Source organism: Caretta caretta, chromosome 5 (genome assembly GCF_965140235.1).
Source record: "Caretta caretta isolate rCarCar2 chromosome 5, rCarCar1.hap1, whole genome shotgun sequence".
Lineage (NCBI taxonomy): Eukaryota > Metazoa > Chordata > Testudines > Cheloniidae > Caretta > Caretta caretta.
The window spans coordinates 79561972-79574228 of record NC_134210.1 but is presented as its reverse complement, the minus strand read 5'-3'; positions in this window follow the sequence as shown (position 1 = coordinate 79574228).

Here is a 12257-nt window from a genome sequence, read left to right as displayed (position 1 = left end):
TGACACAAGGAAGACAGGAAAGCAGCAGAATACGGACCCTGGACTTCAGAAAAGCAGACTTTGATTCCCTCAGGGAACTGATGGGCAAGATCCCCTGGGAGAATAACATGAGGGGGAAAGGAGTCCAGGAGAGCTGGCTGTATTTTAAAGAATCCTTATTGAGGTTACAGGGACAAACCATCCCGATGTGTAGAAAGAATAGTAAATATGGCAGGCGACCAGTCTGGCTTAACAGTGAAATCCTTGCTGATCTTAAATACAAAAAAGAAGCTTACAAGAAGTGGAAGATTGGACAAATGACCAGGGAGGAGTATAAAAATATTGCTCGGACATGCAGGAGTGAAATCAGGAAGGCCAAATCACACCTGGAGTTGTAAGAGATATTAAGAGTAACAAGAAGGGTTTCTTCAGGTATGTTCGCAACAAGAAGAAAGTCAAGGAAAGTGTGGGCTCCTTACTGAATGAGGGAGGCAACCTAGTGACAGAGGATGTGGAAAAAGCTAATGTACTCAATGCTTTTTTTGCCTCTGTCTTCACTAACAAGGTCAGCTCCCAGACTGCTGCACTGGGCGGCACAGCATGGGGAGGAGGTGACCAGCCCTCTGTGGAGAAAGAAGTGGTTTGGGACTATTTAGAAAAGCTGGACGTGCACAAGTCCATGGGGCCGGATGCATTGCATCCGAGAGTGCTAAAGGAGTTGGCGGATGTGATTGCAGAGCCATTGGCCATTATCTTTGAAAACTCATGGCGATCGGGTGAAGTCCCAGATAACTGGAAAAAGGCTAATGTAGTGCCCATCTTTTAAAAAGGGAAGGAGGAGGATCCTGGGAACTACAGGCCAGTCAGCCTCACCTCAGTCCCTGGAAAAATCATGGAGCAGGTCCTCAAGGAATCAATTCTAGTGATCAATGGCTCCATGTCTAGTTGGCAGCTGGTATCAAGTGGAGTGCCCCAAGAGACGGTCCTGGTGCCGGTTTTGTTCAATATCTTCATAAATGATCTGGAGGATGGTGTGGATTGCACCCTCAGCAAGTTTGTAGATGACACTAAACTGGGAGGAGAGGTAGATACGCTGGAGGGTAGGGATAGGATACAGAGGGACCTAGACAAATTGGAGGATTGGGCCAAAAGAAATCTGATGAGGTTCAACAAGGACAAGTGCAGAGTCCTGCACTTAGGACGGAAGAATCCCGTGCACCGCTACAGACTAGGGACTGAATGGCTCGACAGCAGTTCTGCAGAAAAGGACCTAGGGGTTACAGTGGACGAGAAGCTGGATAGGAGTCAACAGTGTGCCCTTGTTGCCAAGAAGGCCAATGGCGTTTTGGGATGTATAAACAGGGGCATTGCCAGCAGATGGAGGGACGTGATCGTTCCCCTCTATTCGACATTGGTGAGGCCTCATCTGGAGTCCTGTGTCCAGTTTTGGGCCCCACACTACAAGAAGGATGTGGAAAAATTGGAAAGTGTCCAGCGGAGGGCAACAAAAATGATTAGGGGGCTGGAGCACATGATTTATGAGGAGAGGCTGAGGGAACTGGGATTGTTTAGTCTGCAGAAGAGGAGAATGAGGGGGGATTTGATAGCTGCTTTCAACTACCTGAAAGGGGGTTCCAAAGAGGATGGATCTAGATGTTCTCAGTGATAGCAGATGACAGAACAAGGAGTAATGGTCTCAAGTTGCAGTAGGGGAGGTTTAGGTTGGAGGTTAGGAAAAACTTTTTCACTAGGAGGAGGATGAAGCACTGGAATGGATTACCTAGGGAGGTGGTGGATTCTGCTTCCTTAGGTGGTTTTCAAGGTCAGGCTTGACAAATCCCTGGCTGGGATGATTTAGTTGGGGATTGGTCCTGCTTTGAGCAGGGGGTTGGACTAGATGACCTCCTGAGGTCCCTTCCAACTCTGATATTCTATGATTCTATGAAATAACAGGAATAGAACCCCCAGTCCCTTAACTCCAGTGGAACCTCCTCCATGGCTCCCATCCTTAGGAGCGACTACACCTCTTAGGTTAGAAGTTGCTCATGAGAAGGATTCCTTAATAGGGACAGAGAGGACAGGGGAGAACAACTGAACTGAAGGGTGTATCCCACTGCTATCGTGCTTAGTACCCCGTGATCTGAGGTAATACGGGCCCACACCCAATAAAAATGGGATAAATTGTCCACAAAGACAGGGCAGGTTGGAATGAAGTTCTGTCCTGGTACATCATTCCCAAGTGTCCCATCAAAAGGCCTCCTTAGACCCCAGAGTGTCAGAGGCGGGGAGCAGATGCATATGAGGATTGGGGTGAGGGTCTTCTCCTAAAGCCCATGCTCCTTCTCCTATGGTAATCTTGCTGGACAGGTGGCAGGAAGAATTAAGCAGCTGGCTGAAGCTTATAAAATGTTTCCTTGAGGGTGCTGGTGAATAAAGTTCTAGGGACTCCAGGATAGCCCTCTAGTCCTTTTGGCTGTGCAGCTTTGGGTCTGTCTGCTCAGAAAATAGCAATGTATCCTCAAAAGGAAGGTCCTGCAAGGTCTGTTGAACCTCACGTGGTAGGCCTGAGGATTGAAGCCAAGAGGTTCTATGCATTGCCACCACTGAGGCCATGGATCAGGCTGGGGAGTCTGTCACATCCAAGGCTGCTTTCAGGGACACCTTTGCCACTGATTTCCCTTCCTCCATGAGAGCTGCAAATTCTCATCTGGACTCCTCTGGTAGTAACTCCTTAAATTTCAGCACAGTGCCCCAGGAATTAAAATCGTATCTGCTCAGGAGCACCTGCTGATTCACGATCCTGAGCTAGAGGCCTTTCTACCTAAGAGGTCTAATTTTCTGGTGTCCTTGGCCTTGGGGGTTGGCCCCTACCATTTCCTCTAATTGGCGGCTCAAACAAAGAGCCCAGTGGTGGGCATGTGTAAAGGAATTCATAACCCTTAGCTGGGACAAAGTATTTCTTTTCTTCAGTTTTCTTTGTTGTTGGCTGAAGGGACACTGGGGTCTGTCACAATGCCTTGATGGGGTTCATAATAGTATCATTCAAGAGCAATGGTACTCTTGAAGGACCTGTTGCCATTAGAATGTCTACCAGGGCATGGGAGGACTCCCTTACCTCCTCTACCTGGATCCCCAGGTTTTGAGCCACTCTCTTGAGGAGCTCCCAGTGTGCCTTGTAATCATCCTGGGAGAATGCTATGTCAGCTCCTGTGACAGCTTCATCCAGAGAAGAGGAGGAGGACTCATGTACCAGGAGAAGGCACTTCTTCACCCTCAGCACTGGACAGATCTCGTGGTGCCGGTTCTTGATATTTGGCACCAATCTTGATACCGGAACCTGGATTTTGCCTTAACTGGAGGGGTGCTCTGAACTCCAATACCATAGAGTATGACCTTCTAGACTGTGACTCCTCCATCAGTGGGAAAGCCCGAGGATTCCAGAAAGGCCACTGTACTGGCATCTGCCACTGTCCCAGGGGCTATGCCATGGGTGGGATGCCTTGGCCGGATAGTGCCAACTGGAGTGATGGTAACATCTCCTGCCACAGAAATATGACTCTGCGTCAGAGTCCATCTCTGAATCCTCCCTTCCTGGAGACCAGGGTGGAGCAGTGCTGACTGCTGCTGGTGAGTGATGCCAGGAGGGAGAAGATGTGAATGGGCCATCATGGCCAAATTTCCCCTTTGAAAGTACCCAGGGCTTCAATGCTGTGGAGGTCCTTCCTACCAGTGCCACATCTGTCAGCTCCCTGATGGCTGGAGATGTACCAGTAGAGAGAGTAAATCTCTTGCTGCAGCAAATGCCTCTGGCATCGATGGTACCATCAGGGCGCTGGAACTCCGGTTGTGAGGAGTCCATCAGTGCCGGACTCAAAGGTACCCATGCCAGGGCTAGAATCAACAGCGCTGCACGGGTTATTGGAGTCACAGAGTGCCTGCTGAGGGTCGCACTCTACTAGCATCTCTCTCCCCCCGCCAAACTTGGGGTTGGGGATCAACCTCTCTGAGTCTTTTTCTGCCTTTTTCTCAGCACTGGTGATGAAGAATGGAACTGAGGTTCCCTAACTAGAGCGTTTTTCTTTGGCACTGGGGATGGCAGATGGTGCAGAGACCCTCAAGAAGCAGAAGGAGCATCTTTTCTCGGTGCCAGTGCTGAGGGATGGTGCTGAGTATCTCAAAGAGTAGCCAGGGTGCTCCTTACTGAGGCTGACGTGCTCGGTTCAGAGTCTGACTGATCCGGACCCAAGGGAGATCATAGTGCTGCCTCCATGAGGATAAATCTTAGCTTTAAATCTTAGCTTGTCTCTATCCTTTTTGGTACAGGGCCTGAAGTCTTTACAGATCTTACAGCACTCCCCCACGTGAGCTTCCCCAGGCACTTAAGGCAGCTGGAATGGGGGTGACTCACAGGCACAGGCTTGTGGCATGAAGCACAAGGCTTAAACCCCAGAGAGAGAGGCATGCCCTGGTACCAGGCAGGAACTAACCTCCTTGAGCCGGGTTCTCCTAATCTATTTATCTAAAAACTGAAACTTAACTACTAAGAACAAGATAACTATATACAATGAAGTTTGAAAAAAGTCCACTGAGGGAGTACTTGCAGAACACAAGGACGAGGTAGTTCCAGAGATCGTCATGGGTGGTAAGAAGGAACTGATGGGACTATGCAGGACGCTTTACACTGGCGATATGAGTGCAAAACTCCAGGGGGCACCAGAGCTGACCCGATGGATACCCCAGGGGAAAAACTTTCTGACTGTGATGCTCAGGGTAAGCACACACTTACATTGGAATGGACATGAGCAAGCACTCAAAAAAGAATGGAAGTTGTTGTCTGTAAGATCCCTGCCTCATTTGTTAAAGAAGTGGGAAGGTGTGTAGTAAGTCAGATAGGCAACAGCAGGAAGAGAAAGGATGGTCTCATGGTTCTATTCTACATAGGTTCTTATGCCATGCTTAATCACCAACAGTGTATTAAACAATGCAACTAACATCTATCACGTTTGTTATCGCCATCCTTTCCACAGGGGAGACGTGTATATATTATGTAGGCGCACTGCTACATGGTTATGTTAGAGAGGCTAAGGTCTATGAAATGCATCCTGCACATAGAGCAGAAGGCAGTGAGATTTGTGATGGTCCTTAGTTCCTGGGGGAGTTCATTCCAGTCTTAGGCCAGATCCCAAGAAAGCTTTACTTTTATTGTATACATATTGCTGAGAAGGTATACTACAGCATTCTGTATCCATTAGCATTTCATAAACCCTGAAGACATGCATAACTGAGACCATGTTATCATTTGCCAGAATGAGAGTCTCCTAGCCAACTGGAGGTGACAGGAAGTGTTTCACAGATGCTGCTATAAAAGAGCTTAGAGTCAGCGAGGAAACAAGGAGCACTCATACGCTACGGACTGAGATAATTGTGGGTGTGGATCTTCAAGCAAAGGAGACTTCCCTGTGCCTGCAAACTCTTCAAAATGCTTTCCTCTGCCCACCAGCACAAACTCTGTCTTGCTCATGTTCAGCTTCAAACAGTTGTCCTTCATCCATGAACTTATCTCTTCTAAGCACTGGGCCTTTTTTGTAGTAGTAGCATGGTCAAAAGGAGAGGTAGACTTATGTGTCATTTACATATTGCTGGCGCCTGAGGCCATGTTGTCTGACCAGTTCACTTAGTGGCTCATGTAGATGTTGAATACAGGAAATTGATCATTGTGATCATCATCCACAAGCGAGGAGTCTAGTAATAGAGGTGCAGTTTCCCATTATTACTCATGGGGTCCATCCCTCAAGGAAGAACTCAAACAATTATTGTGCATTATCCTGGCTCATTCTACCTTTGTTAGGGAGACAGCAACATCTCATGATCAACAGTGTTGAACGCTGCAGAGAGAGCCGGGAGGATAAGAATGAATGTCTGCCCTCTAGCCATTGACAGCAGAAGATCATCATCAGTGCCAGTAAAGCAGTTTCAATTCCATATTCTAGCCTAAATCAACACTGTGGCCAGTCTAGGATATTAGCTTCAATTAGATGAGCTTGAGGTTGGCCTTTGGCTAACCTTTTCTATGAGCTTGCTCAAGAATGGAAGGTTTGACACTTAATGATAGTTGTCTAGAACCAATGTATTCAGGGTGGGTTTCTTCAATGTTGGTTGAGCTATTGTGCATGTTTGAGAAAGGAAAGGAAGGTACCTTTCATGGATGAGACATTGGCTATTTCAGTCATGAGTGCAAACAGTTGCTCATGAAAGAAGGTCATAAGCCAGGAAGGGTAGGGGTGGAATTCACAAATTTTGAGGGGTAAGTTTTTTAGGGTAGTCAGAACTTCTTGATGAGTGAATGTATAAAACTCTGAATGCAGGCAGGCTATTGGGTAGTGGGTGGGCTATTGGTTAGTAGGATCCAGGCTGTTTAGGAAGCCTTCCTGAATGAGCATAGCCTGTCTAGGGAAGTAGGATGATAGCTCTTTGCAGCTCTTGATACTTTGTTCTGTTGCAAGAGAAGGTTACTCACCTTGCAGTAACTGAGGTTCTTCAAGATGTGTGTCCCTGTGGGTGCTCCACTCCAGGTGATGGTGCATCCAGGCACCATTGATCGGAGATCTTCGGTAGCAGTGCCTGGTCAGGATGCACATGCCCAAGCTGCTGTCTCACGGTCTAGTTAGAGTCTGCTTGAGTGTGCGCGTCCACATCCCCCACAGTTCATTCTCTACTGTGGAGATGTCAGAATAGTACTCCAAAGTAGAAGGGAGGAAGGCGGGGTGTGGAGCACCCACAGGGACACACATCTCGAAGAACCTCAGTTACTGCGAGGTGAGTAACCTTCTCCTCTTCTTCGAGTGCAGTACCCACTATGGCTGGTGGGACTTTGGAGTTGCAGCAGTGACGACTGTAGACAGTATTGTGTGTCCTACTATGGTGTCTGCCGTGGTATCCTGTGTGATAGCATAATGTTTGGTAAACGTGTGGTCAGATGTCCACGTAGCCACCTTGCAGATATCAGTAATAGTTACGTTATGGAGGAAAGCAATGGATGTTGACATCACCCGAGTAGAATGAGTTCTGATGCCCTCAGGTGGTTGGGCATTCTGAGTTTGGTAACAGAATCTGATGCAGTCAGAGATCCACTTGGAAAGTCGTTGCTTAGAGATAGCCACACCCTTCAATCTCTTGGTAGAGAAGACAAATAGTTGAGGGGATTTACGAAATGGTTTAGTCCTGTCTAGATAAAAGGTGATTGCCCGTCTGACATTGAGGGTATGTAGAGCTGCTTCGTGCGGAATCTTATGAGGCTTGGGATAGAATGCAGGTAAGTTTATTGGTTGGTTAAGGTGGAAGGTGGACACCACCTGAGGGAGAAATTTCAGGTGCGGTCGCAAGATGACTATCTTTGGAGAAGATTGTGTAGGGAGGATAGGCCATCGGGTGCTTATTTCCCCTACTCTCCTTGCTAATGTTATGGACACCAAGAAATCTACCTTCATGGACGTGGAGAAGGGATGAGGTAGCTAAGGGCTCGAAGGAAGGTTTCATAAGCCTGCGAAGAACTAGGCTGAGATTCCAGGTGGCTGCCGATGGATGAATCTCAGGGTAGAGATTTTGCAGGCCTGTGAGAAAGCGTTTTATTGTGGAGTGGACAAAGAATGAATATCCATCCAGCAAATCATGGAAGATGGTAAGGGCTGGAGGTGTACTCTGATGGAGCTGAGGGAGAGCCCGTCCTGTTTTAGTTTCAAAAGGTAGTCTAGGATATTAGGAAGAGTCACGGTGTAGGGCATCAAGCATTTATGGGAGCACCACACGGAGAAGCGTTTCCACTTTTGCAGATAAGTCTTATGAGTGGAGTCTCTTCTACTGTGCAGGAGGACATACCGGACTTGCTCAGAACAGGCTAGTTTGTGGGTTTGGAACCATGAAGTAACCACACCGTCAGATAGAGTTTCTGGAGCTGCGGAAAAAGAAGCCACCTGTTGTCCTGAGAAAGCAGATCTGGTCTGTAGGGGAGAGTCCATGGAGGATGGATGGACATGCATAGCAGGTAAAGACACCATGTCTGTCTCGGCCAAGCTGGGGCAATAAGTATAACCCAGGCCTTGTCATCTCTGATCTTGCATAGAACCCTGTGTATCAGAGGGATCGGTGGAAAGACGTACATGAGGGAGTTGTTCCATGGGATGAGGAACACGTCTCCTAGGGATGCATTCCCGAGTCCCGCTCTGGAGCAAAATAGATGGCATTTGCGATTCTAGGTTGTGGCAAAGAAGTGTATTGACAGCATGCCCCAGTGGGAGAAGAGCTTTCGTAGTATTGTGGGATGTAATTCCCATTCATGTTCCTCGGAGAAGTGTCTGCTGAGTGTGTCGGCGGTAGTGTTGTGACATCCAGGTAGGCATGAAGCGGTAATTTCTATGTGGTGTTGTATACACTAATTCCATAACTGGATGGCCTCCATGCATAGGGGGTGCTATCGGGCTCCCCCGTCTGTTGATGTAAAACATAAATGCTATATTGTCTGTTAGGACCTGGATAGATTTGTTCTTTATGAGGGGCAGAAAGTGAAGGCAGGTGGGTCTGACTGCTCTGAGCTCTAGGAGATTTATGTGTAGACGCATCTCTGACAGAGACCAGTAGCCCTGTGCCATGTGTCCCCCCAGGTGTGCTCCCCAACTGATCAGGGAAGTGTCCGTGGTGAGCATGAGTGCTGGGGAGCATTGCTGGAAGGGAACGCACATGCAGAGTTTCTCTGGTCTTGTCCACCATTGTAGGGAGGCTAATATGTTTGCTGGAGGAGTTAGCATCATGCAGAAACTGTGTCTGCTGGGTTTGTAGTTGGAGTTGAGCCAACCCTGAAGACATCTCATGTGCAGTGGTGTACTTGACCATGAAGGTGGTGGCTGCCATGTGGCCAAGGAGCTGTAGGCAAATTCTTGCCTGTATCCTGGGATGAACGGAGAGCGTGCGTAAGAGATTTGTAATAGTGAGGAATCTGTTATGTGGGAGTGAGGCTCTAGTTTGAATTGAGTCCAGGTGAGCTCCAATGAATTCAATCCGCTGTGTGGATGTCAGGGTGGATTTTTGAAAGTTTTATTTGCAGACCTAAGCTGTGGAACAGGGAGATGGCAAAACAGGTAGCTCATAATGTCTTATCGTATGAGCTGCCGTGGATGAGACAATCATCTAGGTAGGGGAAAAGTATGATCTAGTGTCTGCAGAGGTGGGCCACGACTATGGCTAGGGTCTTGGAGAATACTCTTGGTGCCGCAGAGAGTCCAAAAGGGAGTATCTTGTATTGAAAATGGTCATGTCCGAGTGTGAATCGCAGGAAGCATCTGTGTGCCGGATGAATGGATATGTGAAAATAGGCGTCCTGTAGGCCGAGGGCTGTGAACCAGTCCCCTTATTCCAGTGCAGGTATTATTGTGCCCAATGTGACCATCTTGAATTTCTGTACACGTACAAATTTGTTCGGTCAGCGTAGGTCTAGTACAGGTCTTCACCCCCCCAGTCTTCTTTCAGGTCAGAAAGTAGTGGGAGTAGAACCCTTTTCCTCGATGTTGTGTCGGCACAGGTTCCACTGCACCTAACTGTAGAAGATGAGCCACTTCTACACAAAGTAGGTGCTCTTGAGAGGAGTCCCTGAAGAGAGACGGGGAAGGGGGAAGCGTGGGAGGGTAGGATATAAACTGGATGGAGCAACTGGACTGAACTATTTCCAGGACCCCGTTTCCAGGCATGGCAGAAACCCAGGAAGTGGCAGCCAAATGGTCAAATAGGTGGTGGAGTCAAGGGGTGGTTGCACAGACCCTCGACCAATGCTTATTGTAACTGTCGAAGTCGTAGCTTGCAAGTAGGGCGGAATAGCTTGCAATTCTGAATTGCAAAGTGAAGGAGGTATAAACCTTGCGGCCCAAGAGGTCAAGGCATCTGAGGTCCTTGTCTTGCGCGGTGGGCTAGTATTGCGGCTGTTTTGTCCCGTGTGTTGCTGCATCCACTACAAGAGAATTTGGTTGTGGATGGGAAAATAAGAAGTCTACGTCCTTAGCAGGAACATAATATTTATGTTCAGCCTTTTTGCAAGTTGGTGGGATAGAGGCTGGGGTCTGCCAGAGGGTGTCAGCTGGTTCTAGGAGTCCTTCATTTATGGGAAGTGCAATCTTTGAGAGTGCAGAGGGTTGGAGAATTTTGAGGAGTTTGTGTTGTGTCTCCTGGACCTCCTCTAAAGGGATGTCCTGGCTGAGTGCCACCCTCTTGAAAAGTTCCTGGAATTGCTTAAAGTCATCCACATACTGTGGAGGCGGAGGCATGAGGGCTCCGTCTGGAGCTGATGGAGAGCTAGGAGTTGGTGAATCAGGATATGGTTCATAGCCCACCTCTTCAGGGGGTGGTTCAGGCAATCTAGAAGTAGACAGAGCTGGAGATAAGGGTTCAGAACACACTTGTGGTCTGGTGGAAGAATCATGAGGACAAGTGGCAGCAGGAGCTGGCCAAGGATACCACTGAGGCCAAGGCATGGGATAAGAAAGTGGGAGCAAAGTAGGGAAACTGAGGCTGGTGCTTGTGAACCGTGACTTGAAGTGTAAATGGTTCCGGTGGAGGAGGAGAGGCAGGTGGGGAGAACTCCACCTGCTGCTGCATATCAGGCTCGCTGTCAGTGAAGGTAGCCAGGTCAGGTGGGGAGAGCAGCTGGTCAAAGAGTAAACACTGCGTGTCAAGGAGCAGAGAGTCAGGATCAGGGGCCACTGAGATGTCATCCTGATTTAAGAATTGCTGCTGCTCCCTGGGCTGTGATCCTGCTGAGAAGCTCGTATTGGTATGTGCTCAGAAGCCCGTATTGACTTTTGTTTTCCTCTAGCCGGTGCCACGGGTGTTTGTAGGCACCCTGCGTGGGTTCCACTCCTGCTGCTGGAGTAGTAGGCAGGCTCGGTGCCAACGTTCTTGTCGGCACTGGGGCAGAATGCGCGTTCAGTGCCGAGGGGACTGGTGCCAAGGAGACCTTCCCGCTACGGGAAGTCGGATCCCTGCCTCTGCGTTCTGCTGGAGCTGTGGCTGAGGTGCTGGGATGGTTGGAGGCGCCTGCCTTCAGCGCTGAGGGTAAGGATCTCGCAGGAGACCCTTTACTCTTTTGAAAGTCTCTGGACAGAGACAGCTGGGCTTCCTGCCTCTTCGCGTGAGAAGGTGAAGCCGTGCTCCCAGTCAGTTCCAACCTGGCAGCGTGAGGGAGAGGGTTTGCTATTGCCCGTCTCCATAGGCGGCTGTAGGGATTTCTCCATCAGGAACATTTTCAGCCGCAGGTCCCTGTCACAACAAGGCCTGGTTTTCAGGCTGGTACAATGGACACACTTGGCAGGGACATGTGTCTCGCCGAGGCACTTCACACAGTGTGTCTGTCGGACTGTGATATAGACTCTTGACAGGAGGTACATTTCTTAAATGCTTAAGACCCTAGCATTATTGCACTAGGAATCATAGAATATCAGGGTTGGAAGGGACCTCAGGAGGTCATCTAGTCCATCCCCCTGCTCAAAGCAGGACCAATCCCCAACTATATCATCCCGGCCAGGGCTTTGCCAGGGGAGAGAGTGTCAACGGGAGATGAACTTGAGGAAAAAGGAGCTTTTTGGTTTTTGAAACTAGGTAACTATTCTAAAGGAAGGGAAATAACTGGCATGTTTCTGACTAACTTTCTATGTCTATGTACTTGTTCCCTTCAGTGACCAGGGAAGACGTTCAGCACTGCCCCGAGACCCGTCTTCAGCCAAAGACAGTTGAGAAGGAACTGAGAGGGGTGTGGGACGCACACGCTCAGGCAGACTCTAATGAGACTGTGAGACAGCAGCTGGGCGTGTGCGTCCCGACCAGGCACAGCTACCAAAGATCTCCTATCAATGGTGCCGGGACGCACTGTCACCTGGAGCTGGAAGAGATTTGACCATTGCCTTAATGAGGTGAGGATGTGTCCAAGACAGTGGAACATTTCTGTGGAGACTTTGATTCTATCTGCCACACAGTTCCTATGTGATACTAAGCAAGTCATTTAAATCAAACTTTTCACAGTTGTAACTCACTTTTCCTCACTTTCTGGGAGTCCAACTTGAGACTCTTGGGCTGAGCACCTACAGCTACAACTGAAGTCACTGGGAACTGTGCTTTGAACATATTAAGTGCTATAAGAAACTAAGTATTCTGGAAAAAAAATCAGGTCCTACTTCTGTCAAATTGGGCACCAAAAATTAGAGGATGGTTCTCACAACTAACACCTCTGTGCCTCAGTTCCC